We start from the raw sequence: 25,318 nt of genomic DNA, 5'->3' as shown, positions 1-25,318 counted from the left end.
GGAAGGTGAACCTGTCTCAAATCTCTGGAAGACTGAAACAGGTTTCCCTGTATTTAGCACCATCCATCATTCCTTCAATTCTGACCAGTTTCCCAGTCCCTGCCGATGAAAAACATCCCTACAGCATGATGCTGCCACCACCATGCTTCACTGTGGGGATGGTGTTCTCGGGGTGATGAGAGGTGTTGGGTTTGCGCCAGACATAGCTTTTTCTTTGATGGCCAAAAAGCTCAATTTTAGTCCCATCTGACCAGAGTACCTTCTTCCATATGTTTGGGGAGTCTCCCACATGCCTTTTGGGAACACCAATGGCTTTTTTTCTGGCCACTCTTCCGTAAAGCTCAGCTCTGTGGAGTGTACGGCTTAAAGTGGTCCTATGGACAGATACTCCAATCTCCGCTGTGGAGCTTTGCAGCTCCTTCAGGGTTATCTTTGGTCTCTTTGTTGCCTCTCTGATTAATGCCCTCCTTTCCTGGTCCGTGAGTTTTGGTGGGCGGCCCTCTCTTGGCAGGTTTGTTGTGGTGCCATATTCTTTCCATTTTTTAATAATGGATTTAATGGTGCTCCGTGGAATGTTCAAAGTTTCTGATATTTTTTTATAACCCAACCCTGATCTGTACTTCTCCACAACTTTGTCCCTGACCTGTTTGGAGAGCTCCTTGGTCTTCATGGTGCCGCTTGCTTGGTGGTGCCCCTTGCTTAGTGGTGTTGCAGTCTCTGGGGCCTTTCAGAACAGGTGTACAATATACTGAGATCATGTGACAGATCACGTGACACTTAGATTGCACACAGGTGGACTTTATTTAACTAATTATACATTTTTACATTTACGTTTTTGTCATTTAGCAGACGCTCTTATCCAGAGCGACTTACAGTTAGTGAGTGCATTCATTATTAATTTTTTATTTTTCATACTGGCCCCCCGTGGGAATCGAACCCACCAACTGAGCTACATCCCTGATATGTGACTTCTGAAGGTAATTGGTTGCACCAGATCTTATTTAGGGGCTTCATAGCAAAGGGGGTGAATACATATGCACGCACCACTTTTCCGTTATTTATTTTTTAGAATTTTCATTTCACTTCACCAAGTTGGACTATTTTGTGATGTCCATTATATGAAATCCAAATAAAAATCAATTTAAATTACAGGTTGTAATGCAACAAAATAGGAAAAACGCCAAAGGGGATGAATACTTTTGCAAGGCACTGTATAATCAAATCAAATCTTATTTGTGACAAGCTTCCTAAAACAACAGGTGTAGATTAACAGTGAAATGCTTACTTACGGCTCCTTTTCCAACAATGCAAAGTTAAGATAAAAAATAATCTCTATTCAATGACTTTCACAGCCACACACATCAAGAGTTGGAGACGTATTCCCTATGGCCCCAGTCAAGACAGACTTACTCCCTAGGGCCCTGGTCAAGACAGATTTATTCCCTAGGGCCCTGGTCAAGACAGACTTATTCCCTAGGGCCCTGGTCAAGAGTGACTTATTCCCTAGGGCCCTGGTCAAGACAGACTTATTCCCTACGGCCCTGGTCAAAATAGACTTATTCCCTACGGCCCTGGTCAAAATAGACTTATTCCCTACGGCCCTGGTCAAAAGAGACTTATTCCATACGGCAATGGTCAAAATAGACTTATTCCCTACGGCCCTGGTCAAGAGAGACTTATTCCCTTGGGCCCTGGTTAGACGAGATTTATTCCCTTGGGCCCTGGTCAAAAGAGACTTATTGCCTAGGGACCTGGTCAAAAGAGACTTATTCCCTAGGGACCTGGTCAAAAGAGACTTATTGCCTAGGGACCTGGTCAAAAGAGACTTATTCCCTTGGGCCCTGGTCAAAAGAGACTTATTCCCTTGGGCCCTGGTCAAAAGAGACTTATTCCCTACGGCAATGGTCAAAAGAGACTTATTCCCTACGGCAATGGTCAAAAGAGACTTATATCCTACGGCCCTGGTCAAAAGGGACTTATTCCCTACGGCCCTGGTCAAAAGAGACTTATTTCCTACGGCCCTGGTCAAGAGAGACTTATTCCCTACGGCCCTGGTCAAAAGAGACTTATTTCCTACGGCCCTGGTCAAAAGGGACTTATTCCCTACGGCCCTGGTCAAAAGAGACTTATTCCCTACGTCCTGGTCAAAAGAGACTTATTGCCTAGGGCCCTGGTTAGACGAGATTTATTCCCTTGGGCCCTGGTCAAAAGAGACTTATTCCCTAGGGACCTGGTCAAAAGAGACTTATTCCCTAGGGACCTGGTCAAAATAGACTTATTCCCTAGGGACCTGGTTAAAAGTAGTGCACTATATAGAGATAAGGGTGCCATTTCAGGTGTAGCATTATTAGTTTGAACACTATGAAAATGTAACTGGGTCAGCGAAACAATAGCTACTGTGACAAGAGTGTTCATTATTAATATCATACTGCAATGAAACAATAAATGTGACAGAATCTCTCCCTCTGGATTTGAGTTAACCCTCTATCTATTTCAGCAGCTGGTACAGTGTTATCACTGTAGCCACCACTACCAGGGAGAGAGAAAGAGGGTTTTCTTTTCAGCCTTAAAATAACCACTCACTGGGGCAAAAATATCTGGCTTAATCCAGTTTGGATGGTCACCGCTTTGCCTTCCAGGTCAACCTCAGAGGTAGCCATGTTGGATTTCAGTCGAAGGCAGAAAGACAACCCAAAAATCTGGACATTTCTTTAAAAAAATTATTCTAAATTATTCTTAATTGAAATATCAATAATAATTGTGGTATGATATTTCAAGTAGGAACAAGCATGGCAATACTGGTGAAAGTGGGGCATAATGTAGGCCTGTAGTAATAGCATCACTATGACGACACAAACGTTGGTCGACCATTAGTATCTGGTGCCTTGGTTGGCACTGGGATTTATCCGGAACACCATTATTTATAGAAAACCCTGAAGAGGAAGGGAGAAAAGAGTAGGCTGAGAGGAGGACATTCCAACAGTATATGGGTAGGGACATGATCACGATGAGCTTATAGCTGGCTGGCTGCACTTTCACTCAATCAGTGTGGCGGTCTGGTCTGTAGCGTTTAACTGAGACAGAGATGATATGCACATCCCAAACTTGACAACCGGTGCTGGGCAAAATAATTATAGGATAAATAATAATAAGGTTGGTGCTTATATTTGTCATATTTCACACAAGTGTGTATTAATACGCATGTGTGAATTTGAAATGTTTTTTGGCATATCCCAACTCTCCCCGAGACCCTCGGAGAGTGGGGTCACGGCCAGGGTTTGCCATTATCAACGGCGACCCTGGAGCAATAAGGTTGAAGTGCCTTGCTCAAGGGCACAGACAGATTTTTCACCTTGTCGGCTCGGGGATTCAAACTAACAACCCTTCTGTTTCTGGCCCAACGCTCTAACCGCTAGGCTACCTGCCGCCCTTGATAATAAAACGAGAGGTCCGGAATATTGCTGCGCTTTTTTATTCCTGCATCATAAAAGTTTTGACTTCTGTGAAAGAATAAAGCAATGGGAAGCAGCGATATTTGGTGCTCAGGCCTATAGTATCTACCATCTCTAAACACCAGCCCAATCTCCAAGGTCAGATAGGGATGATAGGTCAGATAGGGATGATAGGTCAGATAGGGATGATAGGTCAGATAGGGATGATCATAATAAACCTACATAACATGTGACCGTAGCAGTGATGGGCCTTAAGCCTGTCGCATACTATCCAGTAAAACATTTTTATTATGACAAGATTTCGTGACATATTAGTTCGTTTTGGTGTTCGGCTAGGGTTTTTCCAGCTGTTCGCGCGCATATTTTTTTTTTTATTGACGTAAGTCGAAGTTCTGAAAGCTGAAGTCTACGCCCCTTCGTCTGTGATTGGTCAACAGTAGGGATGGGAACTATGGATGTGATTCTTCAATGAAGTGGTTGTTGGCATTCAACAAGAAACAACTAGTTTTCATACAACTTTTATAGCTTGAGAAATACTGCACCAAACATCTTAGCTAGATGTAAAATTGCGCGACTAAGACCTCCTTGGCAAAAACGTCAAAATTAATGACCGATTTCTTGATTTATCTTAGATTGCTTCTGACTATTTTGAGGAAGTATTACTGACTATGTATGGTGTCTCGAGAGGGACAAACAACAGTATTGCCGTTATTCAAACAAAGGTATTTTAAGGGAGTATGCTAGCACAGACGTTCGCTTTCGCGTAGCCGAGTTCTGCTAGGCGCAAACAGAACCTAGTCTGCGGACGCCTTTAGGTAACACAGGCCTGAGCACCAAATATCAGACCTGAGTACCAAATATCAGACCTGAGCACCAAATATCAGACCTGAGTACCAAATATCAGACCTGAGTACCAAATATCAGACCTGAGTACCAAATATCAGACCTGAGCACCAAATATCGCTGCTAAACAAAGTTAACAAGAAAAGGAGGAATTTGCCTTACTAAATGTGTCCTTTCTGACAGAAAAAGACCTTGAAAGTACAGTTGTGTTAATAGTACCTAGATACTGTTTTATGTAAGATGTATATATATTTCCATATTTCTACTAGTTATGGTGATGCAATAGACTTATGGGGTGATGCAAATGACTCTTTAGCCAATGACTGAACCTAGAGTGACGTAAATAGAGCTTGACTGGATTGAACCGAATTACGAGCTGCTCGCTCTGCTAATACCACTACTCATCACTATCCTGTAGTGAACCGCTCAGTACACCAGCCTCTACACTTCCGCTGCGGGCCACACACACACACACACACACACACCATGCTTTGAAGTGCCGGAAATTAACAGCATTCATTATTCAAAGTGGGAACCATGCTGTGGAGAGAGAGTGAGAGAACGAGAGAATGAAAGAACTAGAGAGAGAGAGAGAGAGAGAGAGAGAGAGAGAGAGAGAGAGAGAGAACTAGAGAGAGAGAGAGCGAGAGAGAGACCTAGAGAGAGAGAACGAGAGAACTAGAGAGAGAGTGAGAGAGAGAATGAGAGAACTAGAGAGAGAGAGAACTAGAGAGAGAGAGAGAACTAGAGAGAGAGAACTAGAGAGAGAGAGAGAACTAGAGAGAGAGAATGAGATAACTAGAGATAGAGAGCGAGAGAGAACTAGAGAGAGAGAGAGCGAGAGAGAACTAGAGAGAGAGAGAATGAGAGAACTAGAGAGAAAGAGAGCGAGAACTAGAGAGAGAGAACGAGAGAAAATGAGAGAGATTGAAAGAGAGAGAGTGAGAAAGAGAACGAGAGAGAGAGAGAGAGAGTTAAAGAGAGAGAGAGAGCGAGAGAGAAGGTGATGAGACTAGGGGATATGTTCCATCTGAGGAGGCTCTGGGCTCAGTGGGCTGGCTGTTCCGCTTCCTGCTGCTCAGACTGGGGATCATCCATGTGAACCCAGTCACCTGCTGTTCCAGCGGCTCAGGCTTCTACCAGTCAGCTGTACAGGAGTAGCAGCAGCACATCTGGCTCCAGTCAAGAGAAAGACTGCTGCTGCTACTGGTGGTATTACATTATGAATGTACCTGGGCCACACATATGCAATAGCTATGATAATCACCATGCATGTGACTTACTGTTGGGAGATAACGTATTCAAATGGCAGAGAGAAAGATTACTTCCCTGAGTGAACAAGACTTATGAGTTGGGTGTTTTTGAGAAGGCAGGGAGTGAAGATTTCGGGAAGCTAAAAAAAATATTAAATGTTTTGTTGTTGTTTCACATTGGAGTCGTTTTAAAGTCAATATTGGCACTTTGGGTGAGTTTAGTATGTCAGAGCGACCAGTGAAGAGTGAAAGAACACAAAGAAGGCATTGAGTAGCCTAATAAACATGAGTGTGGAGTTTAATAGTTCATAATGCGGCCCACGTAGTCTTTCACCATGCTAGGTTTGCCTCAGGATAAACGAACACACACACACACACACACACACACACACACTGTCAAGCATGCACACACACACACAACCACACCATCTGTCATAGTACAGCTGTGTGACAGCCTCCCTGAGGGAAACTTCTGGAGGAACTAGAACACAAGAAGAGACGATGACAGTGTTCTAGAACAATCCCTCACACAGCAGCAGACCTCATTCTCCTCAGTCAAACATTCTCCATCATTCATGTTATTCGAAGTGCAGTATACTTGGGCTTCGTCTGAAATGGCACCCTATTTGCTATAGTGTACTACTTTTGAACCAGAGCCCTGTGGGTGGATCACTAGGGAATAGGGTGCCATTTCACCAAGCCATCCCCCTCCATATATCAACACCACCAATGGCCATGAAGACAGGTAGTGTGTGTACTGTATCTAACCCCTCCTCTGGCTCCCAGGTGTTCACAACTTGGGGTGAAATTAGAAAACAACAAAACTGAACATCCAGTTTATCATCCTATGTCTGTTTAAAACACTTAATACCCACAGAGGTAATGATTTCTACTGAGCCATCAAGAGGGGCAGGGACAAAAGGGGTAGTGTGTACATATGGTGCAGAGCTAAGCACCATAAGGGGACAGTGTGTGTGTGTGTGTGTGTGTGTGTGTGAGGGTGTGTTCCACCGCTGGGCCTAAATAGACTTGAGGGATTAAAAGGGGAGGAGCCCCCATTGGGCTGCACTGACAACACAGATCTGATGATCTGCTCTGAAACAAGGGAGGAGAGGAGAGAGGGAAATCCACTTGTCCTCATCCCTCCATCTCCATCCTCATCTAGGACCTAGGGAGAGGAGCGGGAGGAGGGGATAGAGGGATGGAGAGCCCTAGGGTGGACCAGTAACCTTTCACTCCCAACACACACACACACACACACACCTTACTAGTTAATAGAAGACTTCCATTGCTCAGGCTATCCATTTAGTCACACATCATTGCTGCTTACTCATGTAGACTTTACACATCAATAAGCATTCTAAAGGCCCAGATTGACTGAAAATCAAGAGCTTATATTCATATAAAGATCACCAATGCGAAGATCAGGGCCCATATTCATAAAGAGCCTCAGAGTAGGAGTTCTAATCTAGGATCCTCCCTGTCCATGTAATCTTATTCGTTATGATCTAAAAGGCTAAATCAGATCCTAGATCAGCACTCCTACTCTGAGACACTTTATGAATAAGGGTCCAGATTTCTGATTACTTACTAATGCATAAAGAGTATTAATACTTACAGAAACACATGCAGTATGTCTCTCTGACCCAGTTGCCCAGCAAGCAACTTCTGTTGTCCCTGTCAAAGAGAGGGGGGGGTCTCAGCTTTCTGTAGGTATAATTTTTATTTCTCATCTCTCAATATTGAGCTAAGCTAGCAACTACACTGCTCAAAAAAATAAAGGGAACACTTAAACAACACATCCTAGATCTGAATGAATGAAATAATCTTATTAAATACTTTTTTCTTTACATAGTTGAATGTGCTGACAACACAATCACACAAAAATTATCAATGGAAATCAAATTTATCAACCCATGGAGGTCTGGATTTGGAGTCACCCTCAAAATTAAAGTGGAAAACCACACTACAGGCTGATCCAACTTTGATGTAATGTCCTTAAAACAAGTCAAAATGAGGCTCAGTAGTGTGTGTGGCCTCCACGTGCCTGTATGACCTCCCTACAACGCCTGGGCATGCTCCTGATGAGGTGGCGGATGGTCTCCTGAGGGATCTCCTCCCAGACCTGGACTAAAGCATCCGCCAACTCCTGGACAGTCTGTGGTGCAACGTGGCGTTGGTGGATGGAGCGAAACATGATGTCCCAGATGTGCTCAATTGGATTCAGGTCTGGGGAACGAGCGGGCCAGTCCATAGCATCAATGCCTTCCTCTTGCAGGAACTGCTGACACACTCCAGCCACATGAGGTCTAGCATTGTCTTGCATTAGGAGGAACCTAGGGCCAACCGCACCAGCATATGGTCTCACAAGGGGTCTGAGGATCTCATCTCGGTACCTAATGGCAGTCAGGCTACCTCTGGCGAGCACATGGAGGGCTGTGCGGCCCCCCAAAGAAATGCCACCCCACACCATGACTGACCCACCGCCAAACCGGTCATGCTGGAGGATGTTGCAGGCAGCAGAACGTTCTCCACAGCGTCTCCAGACTCTGTCACGTCTGTCACATGTGCTCAATGTGAACCTGCTTTCATCTGTGAAGAGCACAGGGCGCCAGTGGCGAATTTGCCAATCTTGGTGTTCTCTGGCAAATGCCAAACGTCCTGCACGGTGTTGGGCTGTAAGCACAACCCCACCTGTGGACGTCGGGCCCTCATACCACCCTCATGGAGTCTGTTTCTGACCGTTTGAGCAGACACATGCACATTTGTGGCCTGCTGGAGGTCATTTTGCAGGGCTCTGGCAGTGCTCCTCCTGCTCCTCCTTGCACAAAGGCGGAGGTAGCGGTCCTGCTGCTGGGTTGTTGCCCTCCTACGGCCTCCTCCACGTCTCCTGATGTACTGGCCTGTCTCCTGGTAGCGCCTCCATGCTCTGGACACTACGCTGACAGACACAGCAAACCTTCTTGCCACAGCTCGCATTGATGTGCCATCCTGGATGAGCTGCACTACCTGAGCCACTTGTGTGGGTTGTAGACTCCGTCTCATGCTACCACTAGAGTGAAAGCACCGGCAGCATTCAAAAGTGACCAAAACATCAGCCAGGAAGCATAGGAACTGAGAAGTGGTCTGTGGTCACCACCTGCAGAACCACTTCTTTATTGGGGGTGTCTTGCTAATTGCCTATAATTTCCACCTGTTGTCTATTCCATATGCACAACAGCATGTGAAATGTATTGTCAATCAGTGTTGCTTCCTAAGTGGACAGTTTGATTTCACAGAAGTGTGATTGACTTGGAGATACATTGTGTTGTTTAAGTGTTCCCTTTTTTTTTTGAGCAGTGTATTTTACAAACAATATATTTGATATGGTTTTGAGATACGGAGTGGCGCGCGCGCAAAATGCGCATTGGCCATTGTGAAGGCATATAGGTTTCATTGGGTAAACTGCTACGTTTTTTTTAGGACATTAAATGTACAGTTAGATTAATACATGGCTATTAGCAGTGGGTATTATATTCAGAGTTAGCAATCTAACTAATGTGTTTTGAGTTTCCACTTCCTCGGGTGTTGAATTAGCCCCAAATTAATTAGCCTATGATTAGTGCACCACAGGAGGTTGGTGGCACCTTAATTGGGGAGGACGGGCTCGTGGTAATGGCCGGAATGGAATGAGTGGAATGGTATCAAATACATGACATTCCATTCGCACTGTTCCAGACATTATTATGAGCCGTCCTCCCCTCACCAGCCTCCACTGTAGTGCACATAATGTTAGTCTGGAGCCCTGACTTCTGTTAGAGGTTGAACACCATCATCACTGTACTGCCATCCATTACTTTAAAAAAGTCGCTGACACACACTGTTCTATAGCCCATGGCTGACGGTATCACTTGATGCTATCACTCGCAGACGGCCGGCATCACAAGCTAGGCTGAACTATGGATGACTCAGTACCTCCTCCCTTCTCTAGATGCTGGGAGTCAAAGGGGTAGGGAGGGGGATAGGAGGGGAGGGAGGGGGGAAACTGAGAGATGAGGGGAGTGGAAGAGAAGGGGGATATTATGTATCACACATGCCTAGTCCCGCCGGGCCTAGGGAGGGACAGCGGAGGATAAGAAGGAGTGAGCAGTCTTTCATATCTGGGCCTTTCTCTTTAACCCCCCCGCTGTATCATAGCAGCCCCTCCTTTAACCCCACCCCCCTCTTCTGCTGTATCATAGCTGCCCCTCCTTTAACCCCCCCGCTGTATCATAGCAGCCCCTCCTTTAACCCCCCTCTCCTGCTGTATCATAGCAGCCCCTCCTTTAACCCCCCGCTGTATCATAGCAGCCCCTCCTTTAACCCCCCTCTTCTGCTGTATCATAGCAGCCCCTCCTTTAACCCCACCCCCCCTTCTGCTGTATCATAGCAGCCCCTCCTTTAACCCCCCTGCTGTATCATAGCAGCCCCTCCTTTAACCCCCCGTATCATAGCAGCGCCTCCTTTAACCCCCCCGCTGTATCATAGCAGCCCCTCCTTCCACCTCCCCCTCTCCTGCTGTATCATAGCAGCCCCTCCTTTAACCCCCCCCACCTCCTGCTGTATCATAGCAGCCTCTCCTTAACCCCCCCGCTGTATCATAGTAGCCCATCCTTTAACCCCCCTCTCCTGCTGTATCATAGCACTTTTGTGTTGATACACTGGTGGTTGTTGTGGCTGAGTATTGGCGCTAAACCCTGCTGTTGGAGACCGGCATGCTAGCTGGCTGTGGCGTCTTATGACGAGGTGCCCGGACGTTTTTCACGGAATAATACTGCACCTAGTTAGCTATCTGAATAAACTAGGTTAGTCTATTCCTAGAAAACATTGAACCGCTGTAGTTTACAACAATTATAGTTTCTGAGGTGGAAGTTGGGAGAGTTATATTTGGGAGTTGTGGTGAGGGAGGCCCCGCTCTCTCCTTTCCCAGATGTTTAGTTCATTTTATTCCGATCTCCTCTGCATTATTGTAGCCATCTGCTGCACCCTGTCAACTATGCCTCTGCCTATCCCTGTTCTCTCCTCTCCGCACAGGCTACACAAACGCCTCACACTGCGTGGCTGCTGCCTCTCTAACCTGGTGGTCCCTGCACGCACGACCCACGTGGAGTTCCAGGTCTCAGGCAGCCTCTGGAACTGCCGTTCTGCTGCCAACAAGGCAGACTTCATCCCAGCCTATGCTACCCTCCAGTCCCTCGACTTCTTGGCGCTGACGGAAACATGGATTACCACTGAAAACACTGCTACTCCTGCTGCTCTCTCCTCGTCTGACCATGTGTTCTCGCATACCCCGAGAGCATCTGGTCAGCGGGGTGGTGGCACAGGAATCCTCATCTCTCCCAAGTGGACATTCTCTCTTTTTCCCCTGACCCATCTGTCTATCTCCTCATTTGAATTCCATGCTGTCACAGTCACTAGCCCATTTAAGCTTAATATCCTTGTCATCTATCGCCCTCCAGGTTCCCTTGGAGAGTTCATCAATGAGCTTGACGCCTTGATAAGTTCCTTTCCTGAGGATGGCTCACCCCTCACAGTTCTGGGGGATTTCAACTTCCCTACGTCTACATTTGACTAATTTCTCTCTGCCTCCTTCTTTCCACTCCTCTCCTCTTTTGACCTCACCCTCTCACCGTCCCCCCCTACTCACAAGGCAGGCAATACGCTTGACCTCATCTTTACTAGATGCTGTTCTTCTACTAATCTCACTGCAACTCCCCTCCAAGTCTCCGACCACTACTTTGTATCCTTTTCTCTCTCCCTCTCCTCCAACACTACTCACTCTGCCCATACACAGATGGTAATGCGCCGTCGCAACCTTCGCTCTCTCTCTCCCGCTACTCTCTCCTCTTCCATCCTATCATCTCTTCCCTCTGCTCAAACCTTCTCCCTCCAATCTCCTGATTCTGCCTCCTCAACCCTCCTCTCCTCCCCTTTCTGCATCCTTTGACTCTCTATGTCCCCTATCCTCCCGGCCGGCTCGGTCCTCCCCTCCAGCTCCGTGGCTTGATGACTCATTGCGAGCTCACAGAACAGAGCTCCGGGCAGCTGAGCGGAAATGGAAGAAAACTAGACTCCCTGCAGACCTGGCATCTTTTCACTCCCTCCTCTCTACATTTTCTTCATCTGTTTCTGCTGCTAAGGCCACTTTCTACCACTCTAAATTCCAAGCATCCGCCTCTAACCCTAGGAAGCTCTTTGCCACATTCTCCTCCCTGCTGAATCCCCCCCCCCTCCTCCCTCTCTGTGGATGACTTCGTTAACCATTTTGAAAAGGTTGACGACATCCGATCCTCGTTTGTTAAGTCAAATGACACTGCTGGTCCTGCTCACACTGCCCTACCCTATGCTTTGACTTCTTTCTCCCCTCTCTCTCCAGATAAAATCTTGCGACTTGTGACGGCAGGCCGCCCAACAACCTGCCCGCTTGACCCTATCCCCTCCTCTCTTCTCCAGACCATCTCCGGTGACCTTCTCCCTTACCTCACCTCGCTGATCAACTCATCCTTGACCGCTGGCTATGTCCCTTCCGTCTTCAAGAGAGCGAGAGTTGCACCCCTTCTCAAAAAACCAACACTCGTTCCCTCTGATGTCAACAACTACAGACCAGTATCCCTTCTTTCTTTTCTCTCCAAAACTATTGAGCGTGCCGTCTTTAGCCAACTCTCTTGCTATCGCTCTCAGAATGACCTTCTTGATCCAAACCAGTCAGGTTTCAAGACTGGTCATTCAACTGAGACTGCTCTTCTCTGTGTCACAGAGGCTCTCCGCACTGCTAAAGCTAACTCTCTCTCCTCTGCTCTTGTCCTTCTAGACCTGTCTGCTGCCTTTGATACTGTGAACCATCAGATCCTCCTCTCCACCCTCTCCGAGCTGGGCATCTCCGGCGCGGCTCACTCTTGGATTGCGTCCTACCTGACCGGTCGCTCCTACCAAGTGACGTGGCGAGAAGCTGTCTCCGCACCACGTGCTCTCACCACTGGTGTCCCCCAGGGCTCAGTTCTAGGCCCTCTCCTATTCTCGCTATACACCAAGTCACTTGGCTCTGTCATATCCTCACATGGCCTCTCCTATCATTGCTACGCTGACGACACACAACTAATCTTCTCCTTTCCCCCTTCTGATAACCAGGTGGCGAATCGCATCTCTGCATGTCTGGCAGACATATCAGTATGGATGACGGATCACCACCTCAAGCTGAACCTCGGCAAGACGGAGCTGCTTTTCCTCCCGGGGAAGGACTGCCCGTTCCATGATCTCGCCATCACGGTTGACAACGCCGTTGTGTCCTCCTCCCAGAGTGCGAAGAGCCTTGGCGTGACCCTGGACAACACCCTGTCGTTCTCCGCTAACATCAAGGCGGTGACCCGATCCTGTAGGTTCATGCTCTACAACATTCGGAGAGTACGACCCTGCCTTACACAGGAAGCGGCACAGGTCCTAATCCAGGCACTTGTCATCTCCCCGTCTGGATTACTGCAACTCGCTGTTGGCTGGGCTCCCTGCCTGTGCCATTAAACCCCTACAACTCATCCAGAATGCCGCAGCCCGTCTGGTGTTCAACCTTCCCAAGTTCTCTCACGTCACCCCGCTCCTCCGCACACTCCACTGGCTTCCAGTTGAAGCTCGCATCTGCTACAAGACCATGGTGCTTGCCTACGGAGCTGTGGGGGAAACGGCACCTCCGTACCTTCAGGCTCTGATCAGTCCCTACACCCAAACGAGGGCACTGCGTTCATCCACCTCTGGCCTGCTGGCTCCCTACCTCTGCGGAAGCATAGTTCCCGCTCAGCCCAGTCAAAACTGTTCGCTGCTCTGGCACCCCAATGGTGGAACAAGCTCCCTCACGACGCCAGGACAGCGGAGTCACTCACCACCTTCCGGAGTCATTTGAAACCCCACCTCTTTAAGGAATACCTGGGATAGGATAAAGTAATCATTCCACCCCCCCCCCCTCCTTCCACCTCCCCCCTCTCCTGCTGTATCATAGCAGCCCCTCCTTCCACCTCCCCCCTCCTGCTGTCTAATACTAGCCGCTCCTAAGAGATATCAGACATTCCCTTTCTCATCCAACTCCCTAACCCCAATCCCAACATCCCCTTTTGCCCTCCCTAACTCAAAATTCCAACCCTCCTCTCCCCTTCCCACCTCACCCCTTCCTCTGCTGTCTCATCACAGCAGCTCCTCATGAGGAATATCAGAAATTCCCTTTCTAATTTAACTCCCAACTCCACCCCTCCACTCCCCAATCCCCTCCTCCTACCATCCCCAGAAATACATCTCCCCCTCAAGGATGCCTCTGTCAGGGATGGACGTGTCAGGGATGGACGTGCCAGGACATCAGAGACAGAGCCAGGCCGGAGGAAGCATAACAGGACAGGGGTATCTCTGGAGCAGATAACCCTGAGAGTCCAGGTCAGATCACTAGATCCTGGTGGGTCACTGACTGAGAAGCCTGAGTGAGGTCTGGATGAAACCTGGCTTACAGTATGGACTGTGGACTAAACAGAACAATGCTATAGAGCTGTTGGTCTGAATAAAGAACCATGACTTTGATTCCCGTGGATTAATAACACAATTGAAGCTTGTTTCTCGTTTGGGAAAGTAACTGTTGGGCTTGGGTAGGTCCAGTTTGGCTTTTTCAGGAACTAGAGATGTGTACGAAATTCTAAGAATCAGTGTTCTCTCTCCGAGCTGGGCGTCCTTACAACACTGCTGGCTACAATTTCTGCTACACTCCTTATGAAATGTTTATCAGCTGTGAAAACTAAAGGCACCCCTTTTTAAAGAATGCAAGGCCAACATTTCTTAAGAAATTAGAACCACACACATTTGGACGTACACACACACACACACACACAAAGTGCTCCATGCCAAGAACTGAAAGAGGATGTTCTTGAAGAGCTCAGTACAGAAAACAAAATGTTATGATACAGAGTTTCTTAGACCACGTTTTGTATAATTTTTCTGAGCGTTCAAACACAGAGCGTTGACATTAATCTTTCCATCGATGCTCTGTTCTTAGTGTGGGCTGCAGATTACACACACACACACAGCTTGGTGTAGGCTGCTGATTACAGCATTAGAGACCATACAAAAGACCTGAGGACTGACGTTCCCTGCAGCCATCTATGGCGTCACACTCCATTGTGTTCAGGGGCCCTGTTGCATTGAGGAGAAGAACACTCAGTGAAGAACATGCCATGTTTGTCTGAATTCACTCCAGACCACAGTTCTTTAATCATTTAATGAGGCAGAGAGAGAGAGAGAGAGAGAGACAGAGAGAGAGAGAGAGAGAGAGAGAGAGAGAGAGAGAGAGAGAGAGAGAGAGAGAGAGAGACAGAGAGAGAGAGAGGCCTTGGCATCCAACTTCTACCCCCCGTCCTGAGTCTTACCATAAAACGAATAACTAAACGAATATGGCCTGGCAATGGAGCAAAGCAATTCAGTTAAACCATATCAAAGCAAGACATTCTCTACAGAGAAACATTTTACCCTTTTTCTCAAAACAGAACATGTAGCTGGAGGGGAGTGGAGGGCATAGCAGTGGGCTATAGGGTGGTTTTTATAATGCATTCTAGAGAACATGACATTTACACTGATGTCTATACACTTCTGTGGCATATCAGGACAAGCAATAAGAGGAAGGGCTGAAGTAACCTCTTATTGAGTGATACAGCTTTTGATTGTCAATTATATTCTATCATGGTTATGTTGTGAGAGAATGCAAAGAGTAAGATAGCGAATCCTTCCAGCAACCATTTAATGTGCAGTGATCTCTGGACTTACAACTGGTATAGGTAGTAAACTATGCCCAGTTAATGCATTTGAAAATGACAATGGCCTAATGCCCCCTTACCTCTCCCAAACCTGCAGGGAATTTCGCAAAATCCCTGCTTGCTGTCCTAGTTCACTCTGTCCATAAGAGTTATGGTGTGTATGTATGTCTGTGTGTGTATGTGTGTGTATGTGTGTGTGTGTGGTTGTGTCTGTGTCCTTCTCCCCTGTCTACAACACTTTGTGAACCACACTCCCACACACAAGTGCAGCTTTTCCCCCAAACCTACAATCACAAGACAGACATTTACCATTTAAACCCCCTTTTCCTAAACCCAAATCCAACCACAGCGCTCCACATGGCAGCTCTGTTATGAAGAGATATAATGTTAACATCACAACGGATCATGATGAAGCGACCGCTGCGGTCAGAAGCAAAGGAAAGTGGTCGACAAGCTCATGAAGAAACATGTTCACCGATACCGAGACCTCAAGAGAAACTGTAAATTATGATTGTGATCGGTCGATGATCAGTTTATCCTCACGATATAGGAGACGGTATCTCATCATAGCCAACCAATTATATGGGATTTGATGTTGGCATGCACAATTGCAAAATAGTTTTGTAGATCAATAAAATGCATCTGTTTTATGTATTGTTAAGGCAAAAATCACAAATGTGTTTAGTTGTCTGGGTCATTCTACAGATTCGGTGACATTTCAGCATTGTCAGTGTCCCAAGATGTACTAGTGTTATAACTTGTCAGAACATTTATCAAACTACACTTAAATTACAACATTTCAAAGTTTTACATGTTTTTAATATGGAGTAGAGAATATGATTTTAAACAGAGATGAATTTCAATACTTATATGTTTGCTTTTCTTAGGAGTATTAAGAATTTCGCCTGTCCCTATTGACCATCATGCAAATGGCGTGACTCATTTTGAGTACACAGTGTTAAATAATAATGCTTTTTTTTGTTAAATTAATTGTATATGCCCCCCTTATTATGCATAATCCATTTTCTCAGCATAAGACATTTTATTTTCTGAGAAATTCAGGCTTTTACCCCTGTCCTTGTATTTCTTTCAACCCCGTAACGCAACAATACCCCCACTCACAATTAAATAATGGTTTGATCCTGTGGACATCATTTATGAGGAAGTGACATCATACAAGTCTTCAGAGAAGCCTGGTGTGACAAGTGGTAAGCTGCTCTCTCACTTTTTATAAATATTTCATGTTTTTTAAGCACATATGGGCTTTGTCAATCTCAGGTATTCAACTCTGTTGGGGGGGAATTCATAGTTAAGATTTTACCAATAATTGTTTTTATAGCTATGAAGTATAACAATGTCTTTTGTTGAATAAGGCCATGTGGCACACTGCTAGCTGCTAGCATCCCGAATTAGCAACAGATTAGCACAAAATCTTCAACCCTGTCACATTCAACCCCATCACATTTTTCAATGTTACGGGGTTGAATGGCTGTTGCAGGGTTGAATAGCTGTTAAATCTTAGCAATATTTAATGTATATTGCTTAATACCAATCATATTTTCTTGTTGAATGTTTGTTGATTACGGTTTTACAGTATCAACTAAAAGTACGAGGAATTTTTGAAAATAATAACTTTAAAAAAGTGACAATTAATTTGTTCTCTCTCCTATATACATTGACATATTTAGGAGTATTATCTGCAAGTTCATGTTCATTTTACTACATAGTGATTAAAAGGAAAAAATATTTAGTCTTGAAGAGTAAGCAGGTCATTGACTTGACCTTGACCTACAATTTCAGATTCAACAATGGAAAAAACAGCAGCAGAAAGGAAACACACATAGAGAGGAAGGTGAGGGACATCCGCGCGCCGGTGGTCAGGTAATTCTCCTGGAAATGTAAGATCTTTAAGACACGAGGTGGTGGTGGTCATGGACACACAATCAACAGAAAATAAAGTTTTGTTGCTTTAAAGCATAATTTGGTAATGCATAAAAAGACTAGAGAATGTAAATGAAGACTAGTCTAAAAAGACATACAGTATACTGCCTTGGCAACTGGTGCGTGAGGGGTTCATGTTCACTAGCCGACTGGTTTGTACTGCCATATTTAGGAGTATTATCTGCAAGTTCATGTTCATTTTACTACATAGTGATTAAAAGGATACAGTAATTAGTTTTGGAGAGTAAACTGATCATTGACTTGACCTTGACCTACAATTTCAGATTCAACAATGGCAAAAACAGCAGCAGAAAGGCAAAGAGAGTACAGGGCAAGAAGAAATGCTGATCCAGAACGAAGGGAAAAGTACCTCAGGAGTGAACGCATGAGATGGACAAAATATGTTTTAGCAGGAAAGAAGAAAGGAATAGGAGATCTAGATAAGAGAGGTCAAAAGATGAGGAGAAAGGGATGGAGAAAAGCGAAGGAGCGGCAAAAGCAAAGGGAAATGGCTGTTAATACTATTGCCACCCTCCACAAAGTCCTGATAGAGACGTGGTGATGTCACATGAGCCCACAAGGTTAGGAAAAAGATTGTGTGTGAGAGAGAGAGAGAGAGAGAGAGAGAGAGAGAGAGAGAGAGAGAGAGAGAGAGAGAGAGAGAGAGAGAGAGAGAGAGAGAGAGAGAGAGAGAGAGAGAGAGAGAGAGAGAGAGAGAGAGAGAGAGAGAGAGAGAGAGAGAGAGAGAATAGGAGTGCAAAGGAGTGCATACAAATATGATTTCTGGTAACTTTGTACACTATTTCTTCAAAACTGCTTAGACATATTCACATTGTAATAGTATCCTTAACATTTATTTATACTGCTTATGAACTTACCTTGTTATGATTTGATACAATAAATAAAATTGAATTGAATTGTCTATTTGTTTGTTTTAGACAATCTGTGAAGGGGAAGAAAAAATCAAGAAAGACAAAAGACAAATTGAGAAAGCAGGTAGCTGATTTACAGAAATGTCTTGATGAAGAAAGGAGGGCCAAAGAAAAGTACAAAAAAAGGCTCCAGCGTTTAGAAAAGAAGACTTCGTCAAAATCCACAGCTGTACCAAGTGATGTCAGAAGATCTGCACTGCATCACACAGCACTCGTTGCTCAAATAAAGGAGCATTATAAAAATGCAAAAACTGAACGAGAGAAGCAAATTATATCCAGAGTAGTGGCAGGTAACATTATTAAGAAGTATAGACTGCAATCATTTTCAGAGTCTGCTTTGGGTTTTTCAAAGAAACGCTGGAAGCTCACAGGCAGTGTATCTACATTTCAAAGAAAGAAAATCTCAAACTTTGTGGACATCAAGAAGAGGGTGAGGGATTTCTTCACACGTGATGATATCAGTAGAATGACCACTGGCAAAAAGCAAACTAAAACAAAGAACAAACAGAAGATGCAGAAGAGGTTCCTCCTTGACACGTTGAAAAATCTGCATAGGAAGTTTCTTGCAGAGAACACAGAAGAAATTTCATACTCCATGTTCAGCCGCCTCCGGCCTTTCTGGGTGGTTTACCCTTCCCTTGCTGATCGGGACACTTGTATGTGTAAGCTTCACGAAAACCTGACCTTTGTCGCAGAGAAGCTCAAACAAATTAAGCTTATTGAATCGTCAGTGCTTGAAGATTTAGTTGAAAGTGTGTGTTGTAGTTCCTTGAATAAGCAGTGCATGTACGGTGAATGTGAACAATGCAAGAACCAAACAGTTCCAATGTCAAGCTTGTATGCTGCTGATGAAAATGTTGTCTTTCTCCAGTGGATGGTCAAAGAAAAGCAAAGAAAAAATGAGGAAGGTCAAACAGTAAAAGTCACTGTGAAGGATGAGGTAAACAAGACGCAGGAACAACTAGTACAGTTGTTTCATACGCTCCTCTTCAGGTTTCGGAAACATCTTTTCAACATTAAACAGCAGTATGCTTACTGTCGCGAACTCAAGAAAAACATGTCTGCAGATGAGTGCCTTATCCATATTGATTTTTCAGAAAACTTCACCTGCAGATATGGGACAGAGATGCAGTCTGTTCACTTTGGTTCATCTCATGAACAGGCCGTCCTCCACACAGGTGTCCTCTACGTTGGACAGAATCAGCAACCAACTTGCTTCACCACCATTTCTCCATCAAGGAATAAGGCTCCTCCTGCTATCTGGGCACACCTCAGTCCTGTGCTTGATGACCTGCAACATACCCACCCCAACATATCAACAGTACACTTCTTCAGCGATGGCCCTTGTACCCAGTACAGGCAAAAAGGCAATTTCTTTCTGTTCAGCACAGAACTGGCCAAGAGGGGCTTGAGGGCAGGGTCTTGGAATTTCTTTGAAGCAGGGCATGGGAAGGAGCACCAGATGGTGTTGGTGCAACCCTAAAAAGAACCGCAGACAGGCTGATAAGTCAAGGATGTGACATCCCAAATGCTCATACTCTGTACAGGGTCTTAGAGGAGAACAACACTGCCATCAAGCTTTACTTCATTGAAGACGAGGCCATCGAAAAGCCGTCCAAGGTATGCCAGCCAATTTGCCAGTAGTTCCATCCACAATGCGGATCCACCAAGTTGTTTGTGTGGCTGCAAGGCAAATTGCCTACCGTGATGTAAGCTGTATGTGCACAGTCCACAACAAGAAACTGGAATGCCAGTGTTTCAATACACAACATTTCACATTTACCCCTAAAGTTACATCAGTCGTGTCACAGAGGGAGGTTGATTGGGCAAATCCAGACATATGCGGGAAATGGTGCGTGGCCAAATATGATGACGATTTCTATCCCCGGAATAATTCTAGCCACAGATGAATCCCATGTGCAGGTCAAATGCATGTGCTGTGCTGGACCAAATAGGTACTTCTGGCCACTTCTTGATGATATCCTGTGGTATCCATTTGAGGACATCTTGGAACACATTGATCCCCCTAAACCGGTGACTTCTAGGCACATGGAAATACAGAAGGAAGTGTGGGCTAGGCTCTCTCAGTAAAAATGGTGAACAAACTGTAGGCTTACCTATAGGTTATTAATGTTAAGATGTTTGCTTAATGTTCAAACATTCAAACAACACAGACATTCCTGCCATTACTCTGGATATTTCTATGAAATCAATGAAATGTTGTAACTGTTGTTAGTTTATTAATGTGTTTTAATCTGTCTAGATTTCATCTTGATTGTTTAAACTTTAAAAGCTATGTTGACAGTAGTTTAAAATGTTAAAAAATGGCAACATGTGACCTATATAGGTTATCAATGTTAAGATGTTTGCTCAATGTTCAAACAGACTCCTGCCATTATCAGATGGATATTTTTATGAAATCAATGAAATGTTGTTACTGTTATTAGTTCATTAATGTGTTTTACTCTGTCTAGCTTTCATCTAGATTCTTTAGATTTTAAAAGCTATGTTGACAGTAGGTTTAAAAATGTTTAAAATGTTTTAAAAATGGCAACATGTTAGTGATCTCAAAAGATAAAACATATGACACGTGATGCTTTTCACTCAACCCTGTTACATGATTTTCAACCCTGTTGCGGTGCATTCATCCCTGTTACGAGATTATTTTTTTATTTTTGTATTAAATACACAAAATATAACATCAATAGTGTTTTTATTGTGTGTATTAAATCAGGGTAAATAAGGCTATTTCAATTTTGTCAGGAATTATGCAGCATTCTTGCACATTTCTTGCGAAAATGTGGAGTTAGATTAGAAATTTCTTCATCGTAAACTGGAAAGGATGGTGCTGGTCAGTTTTTCTTGATTTTCTCTTTAATTACAATATGCCATTATTTACAAGGGACATCTAAACTGTGAGATTATGCCAGAAGCTGATCTCAAGCTTATTGGAAAAATGAATAGTTGAATAACAAAATGACTGTGACGGGTTGAATTAAATTGGGACTTGTTTGAGAAAATAATACAGAATAATAACTTAATACTCTACATTGAGATGGGAAAAGGTATTTTCTATCAAGTACACACGTTACTTTGTCACATCAAATAAAAAAAAGCTTAAGATTTTAATGTTCATTGTTTCATCCTCCTCAATCACAAAAGGCACCGAATCTGTAGAATGACCCGTCTATTTCGTAAGTGTTTACCCGTATAGTTTACTGACCCATTGCCCTACTAAAGCCCTTCTCACTCATGAATCTCGACTCAGTTCCGCTTGTATAAAGACGCACAGTAATCTACTCTTCGAGCTCGCACGTTGCTCAAGCAATATAAGAAAAGGCTTATCTAGTCTAAATACAAGAGAGAAAATCTAGCTACTCACCTCTGAAAAACTTACTTCAACTAAATCATATGTATTGTCTGCTAACTGCGCCGCTCCATCTGTGGGTAAAGGAGAAGCCCCGCTTTCCAACGTGAACCTTTGGTCCACTGGATCAATAAAACAATGAATTCTACTGTTCGATTCGGTCAATTCTTCTGAACGTTATCTTTTTCCCTTGATAAAACAGCATACAAAGCCCCTTGCTCCTACCGAAAATCATGTGTGCATTCCAGTTTGGGTTTGTAGCGCTCGCCCTGAGCAGCGTTGGACCAATGAACAAGCAGAGTTGTAACAGTAGGCGGGGCCGCTCCTTTGCCCTCACAACACCACAGGCGACGAGATGGCGTCCCTGCACCGCCATCGGCAGTTCAGCACTATTCGGTCATTGCTGTTAGTGCATGCCGACCAGGGCGACGGACTGGGGTAAAGTAAATTCACTGTATTTACACAGCTGTCACGGTATGGACTATCTCTTTCTTTCCACTGCCCCTCCAGATAGGCTATGATTAAGCCGCTGCTGAGCCAGTAAAGGGGTAGCAGTCTATTTGAATTTGGCTACACAGGCCCCTACATGTCATGAAGAGTGGAGGATTTATTGCCAAAAGGTTCTTCTTTCTGTATGGATCAATAACAATATTAATATCATGCATAAGCCATTACATTGCACAGATATTACATTTACTTTGAACAACAATCCTCCTCAAGGACAACAAATATTATTTTCAGAACAGAACTCAAGTTCAGGGGCACGGCCGTGGTCCAATTGGCCCCGGGCAGCTCAAATCAATTTTTCCTCAAGAGTGTTTACAGAAATGGCATTAGGCAAACAAATTAAATGGAACCAGAGACAGGACAAACAATTGAATCCGTAGCTACCTTAACTGCATATATGCCTAATAGGGGTACAGCTTCACAGTCCGGCGCCGCACCGGCATGGAAATAGATTTCCACTTTAACTAACTGGCTCTTACTATGATGAGTGGCCTGACATGGCTGTCATAATCCAGTGCAGCCAACTTGATTGGCCCCACATAAGAGATGTGGTTCCAGTTCCACCACATCCTACAAATCCTGTTCAGTTTAGTAGCTGGAGGAAGGATGGAGGGATGGAGGGATGGATGGATGAATGGATGGGCAGAAAATGGGCTGTCTGATCCAATCAATCAGTCTCATTTTAATACAGAGGAAGGAACTTTGTAATGAACCCACTGGGCACAGTGGAAACAACGTTGATTCAACCAGTGTGTTATCTTTTTTTTTGCATGGTTGTTTTCTGTTTTCCTTTGTCTTTTTTATATTTTGTTCATTTTGTTGGTTGTTGGTGCATTTGGGGGACGGGGGCTTGGGGGGGCTGGGGGCCTGGCGGTTGGGAGCTTGGGCCGGTGGCTGATAGGTCGCTGGTTCGGGTCCCCGTTTTTGACCTTGTGGGAGATCTGTCGACGTGCCATTGAGCAGGGCGTTGACCCTGGTTGCTTCTGTGTGTCGCTCTGGATGGGAGTCTGTTAGATGACTAATGTGATGTAGCTGTTGAGCTGCTTCACTGCAAGTAGATCGTTTTTTTTATATTCAATATTAAAACATACAAACAAAAATATATATATATACACTACCTGTCAAAAGTTTTAGAACACTTACTCATTCAAGGGTTTTTCTTTATTTTGACTATTTTCTACATTGTAGAATAATAGTGAACACATCTGGTGGTCCGCTGTAGCTCAATTGGTAGAGCATGGCGCTTGTAACGCCAGGGTAGTGGGTTCGATCCCTGGGACCACCCATACGTAAAAATGTATGCACACATGACTGTAAGTCGCTTTGGATAAAAGCGTCTGCTAAATGGCATATTATTATTACATCAAAACTATGAAATATGGAATCATGTAGTAACTAAAACAGTGTTAAACAAATCAAAATATATTATATATTTGAGATTCTTCAAATAGCCACCCTTTGCCTTGATGACAGCTTTGCATTACCTCAACCAGCTACACCTGGAATGCTCTCCTCTCGTCTCTCGTCTCTCCTCTCTCCCCTCCACTTGTCTCCTTTCCTCTCGTCTCCTCTTCTCTCTCCCCTCGTCTCTCCTCGTCTCTCCTCGTCTCGTCTCCTCTCGTCTCCTCTCGTCTCCTCTCCTCTCCTCTACTCTACTCTACTTTCCTCTCTCCTCTACTCTCGTGGAACAGGGAGGGTTAGAGAGGGAGGGATCAGTGGTGTATGTTCTCTGGTTATCTGTTTACATCCTACTAGACACCATAGTAATGTTTTACATCCTACTAGACACCATAGTAATGTTTTACATCCTACTAGACACCATAGTACTGTTTTACATCCTACTAGACACCATAGTAATGTATTACATCCTACGAGACACCATAATAATGTTTTACATCCTACTAGACACCATAGTAATGTTTTACATCCTACTAGACACCATAGTAATGTTTTACATCCTACTACACACCATAGTAATGTATTACATCCTACGAGACACCATAGTAATGTTTTACATCATAGTAATGTATTACATCCTACGAGACACCATAGTAATGCTTTACATCCTACTAGACACCATAGTAATGTGTTACATCCTACTACACACCATAGTAATGTTTTACATCCTACGAGACACCATAGTAATGTATTACATCCTACGAGACACCATAGTAATGTTTTACATCCTACTAGACACCATAGTAATGTTTTACATCCTACTACACACCATAGTAATGTTTTACATCCTACTAGACACCATAGTAATGTATTACATCCTACGAGACACCATAGGAATGTTTTACATCCTACTAGACACCACAGTAATGTTTTACATCCTACTAGACACCATAGTAATGTATTACATCCTACGAGACACCATAGTAATGTATTACATCCTACGAGACACCATAGTAATGTTTTACATCCTACTAGACACCATAGTAATGTTTTACATCCTACTACACACCATAGTAATGTTTTACATCCTACTAGACACCATAGTAATGTATTACATCCTACGAGACACCATAGTAATGTTTTACATCATACTAGACACCATAGTAATGTTTTACATCCTACTAGACACCATAGTAATGTTTTACATCCTACTAGACACCATAGTAATGTTTTACATCCTACTAGACACCATAGTAATGTTGTACATCCTACTAGACACCATAGTAATGTTGTACATCCTACTAGACACCATAGTAATGTTGTACATCCTACTAGACACCATAGTAATGTTTTACATCCTACTAGACACCATAGTAATGTGTTACATCCTACTACACGCCATAGTAATGTTTTACATCCTACGAGACACCATAGTAATGTATTACATCCTACGAGACACCATAGTAATGTTTTACATCCTACTAGACACCATAGTAATGTTTTACATCCTACTACACACCATAGTAATGTTTTACATCCTACTAGACACCATACTAATGTATTACATCCTACGAGACACCATAGGAATGTTTTACATCCTACTAGACACCACAGTAATGTTTTACATCCTACTAGACACAATAGTAATGTATTACATCCTACGAGACACCATAGTAATGTATTACATCCTACGAGACACCATAGTAATGTTTTACATCCTACTAGACACCATAGTAATGTTTTACATCCTACTACACACCATAGTAATGTTTTACATCCTACTAGACACCATAGTAATGTATTACATCCTACGAGACACCATAGTAATGTT

The 25,318-nt window shown here is 44.2% G+C and overlaps 1 protein-coding gene and 1 long non-coding RNA gene across 5 annotated transcripts in view; one reads left to right on the top strand and one right to left on the bottom strand.

Moving 5' to 3' along the window:
* Positions 1-25,318, bottom strand: part of LOC121572289 (rho family-interacting cell polarization regulator 2) — a 95,038-nt gene that overhangs the window by 58,208 nt on the left and 11,512 nt on the right. The gene's annotated exons all lie outside the window — the stretch shown is intronic.
* LOC123482236 lies at positions 16,510-17,909 on the top strand. Of its 2 annotated transcripts, none has more exons than XR_006657621.1 (2): positions 16,510-16,550; positions 17,568-17,909. It is a non-coding gene; the product is annotated as an uncharacterized LOC123482236 (long non-coding RNA). The 2 variants fall into 2 exon arrangements; XR_006657620.1 differs by lacking the exon at positions 16,510-16,550 and adding an exon at positions 17,194-17,223.

The sequence above is a fragment of the Coregonus clupeaformis genome, chromosome 29 (genome assembly GCF_020615455.1).
Source record: "Coregonus clupeaformis isolate EN_2021a chromosome 29, ASM2061545v1, whole genome shotgun sequence".
NCBI classification, from domain to species: Eukaryota; Metazoa; Chordata; class Actinopteri; order Salmoniformes; family Salmonidae; genus Coregonus; species Coregonus clupeaformis.
This window is presented reverse-complemented; position numbering and strand designations above follow the sequence as displayed.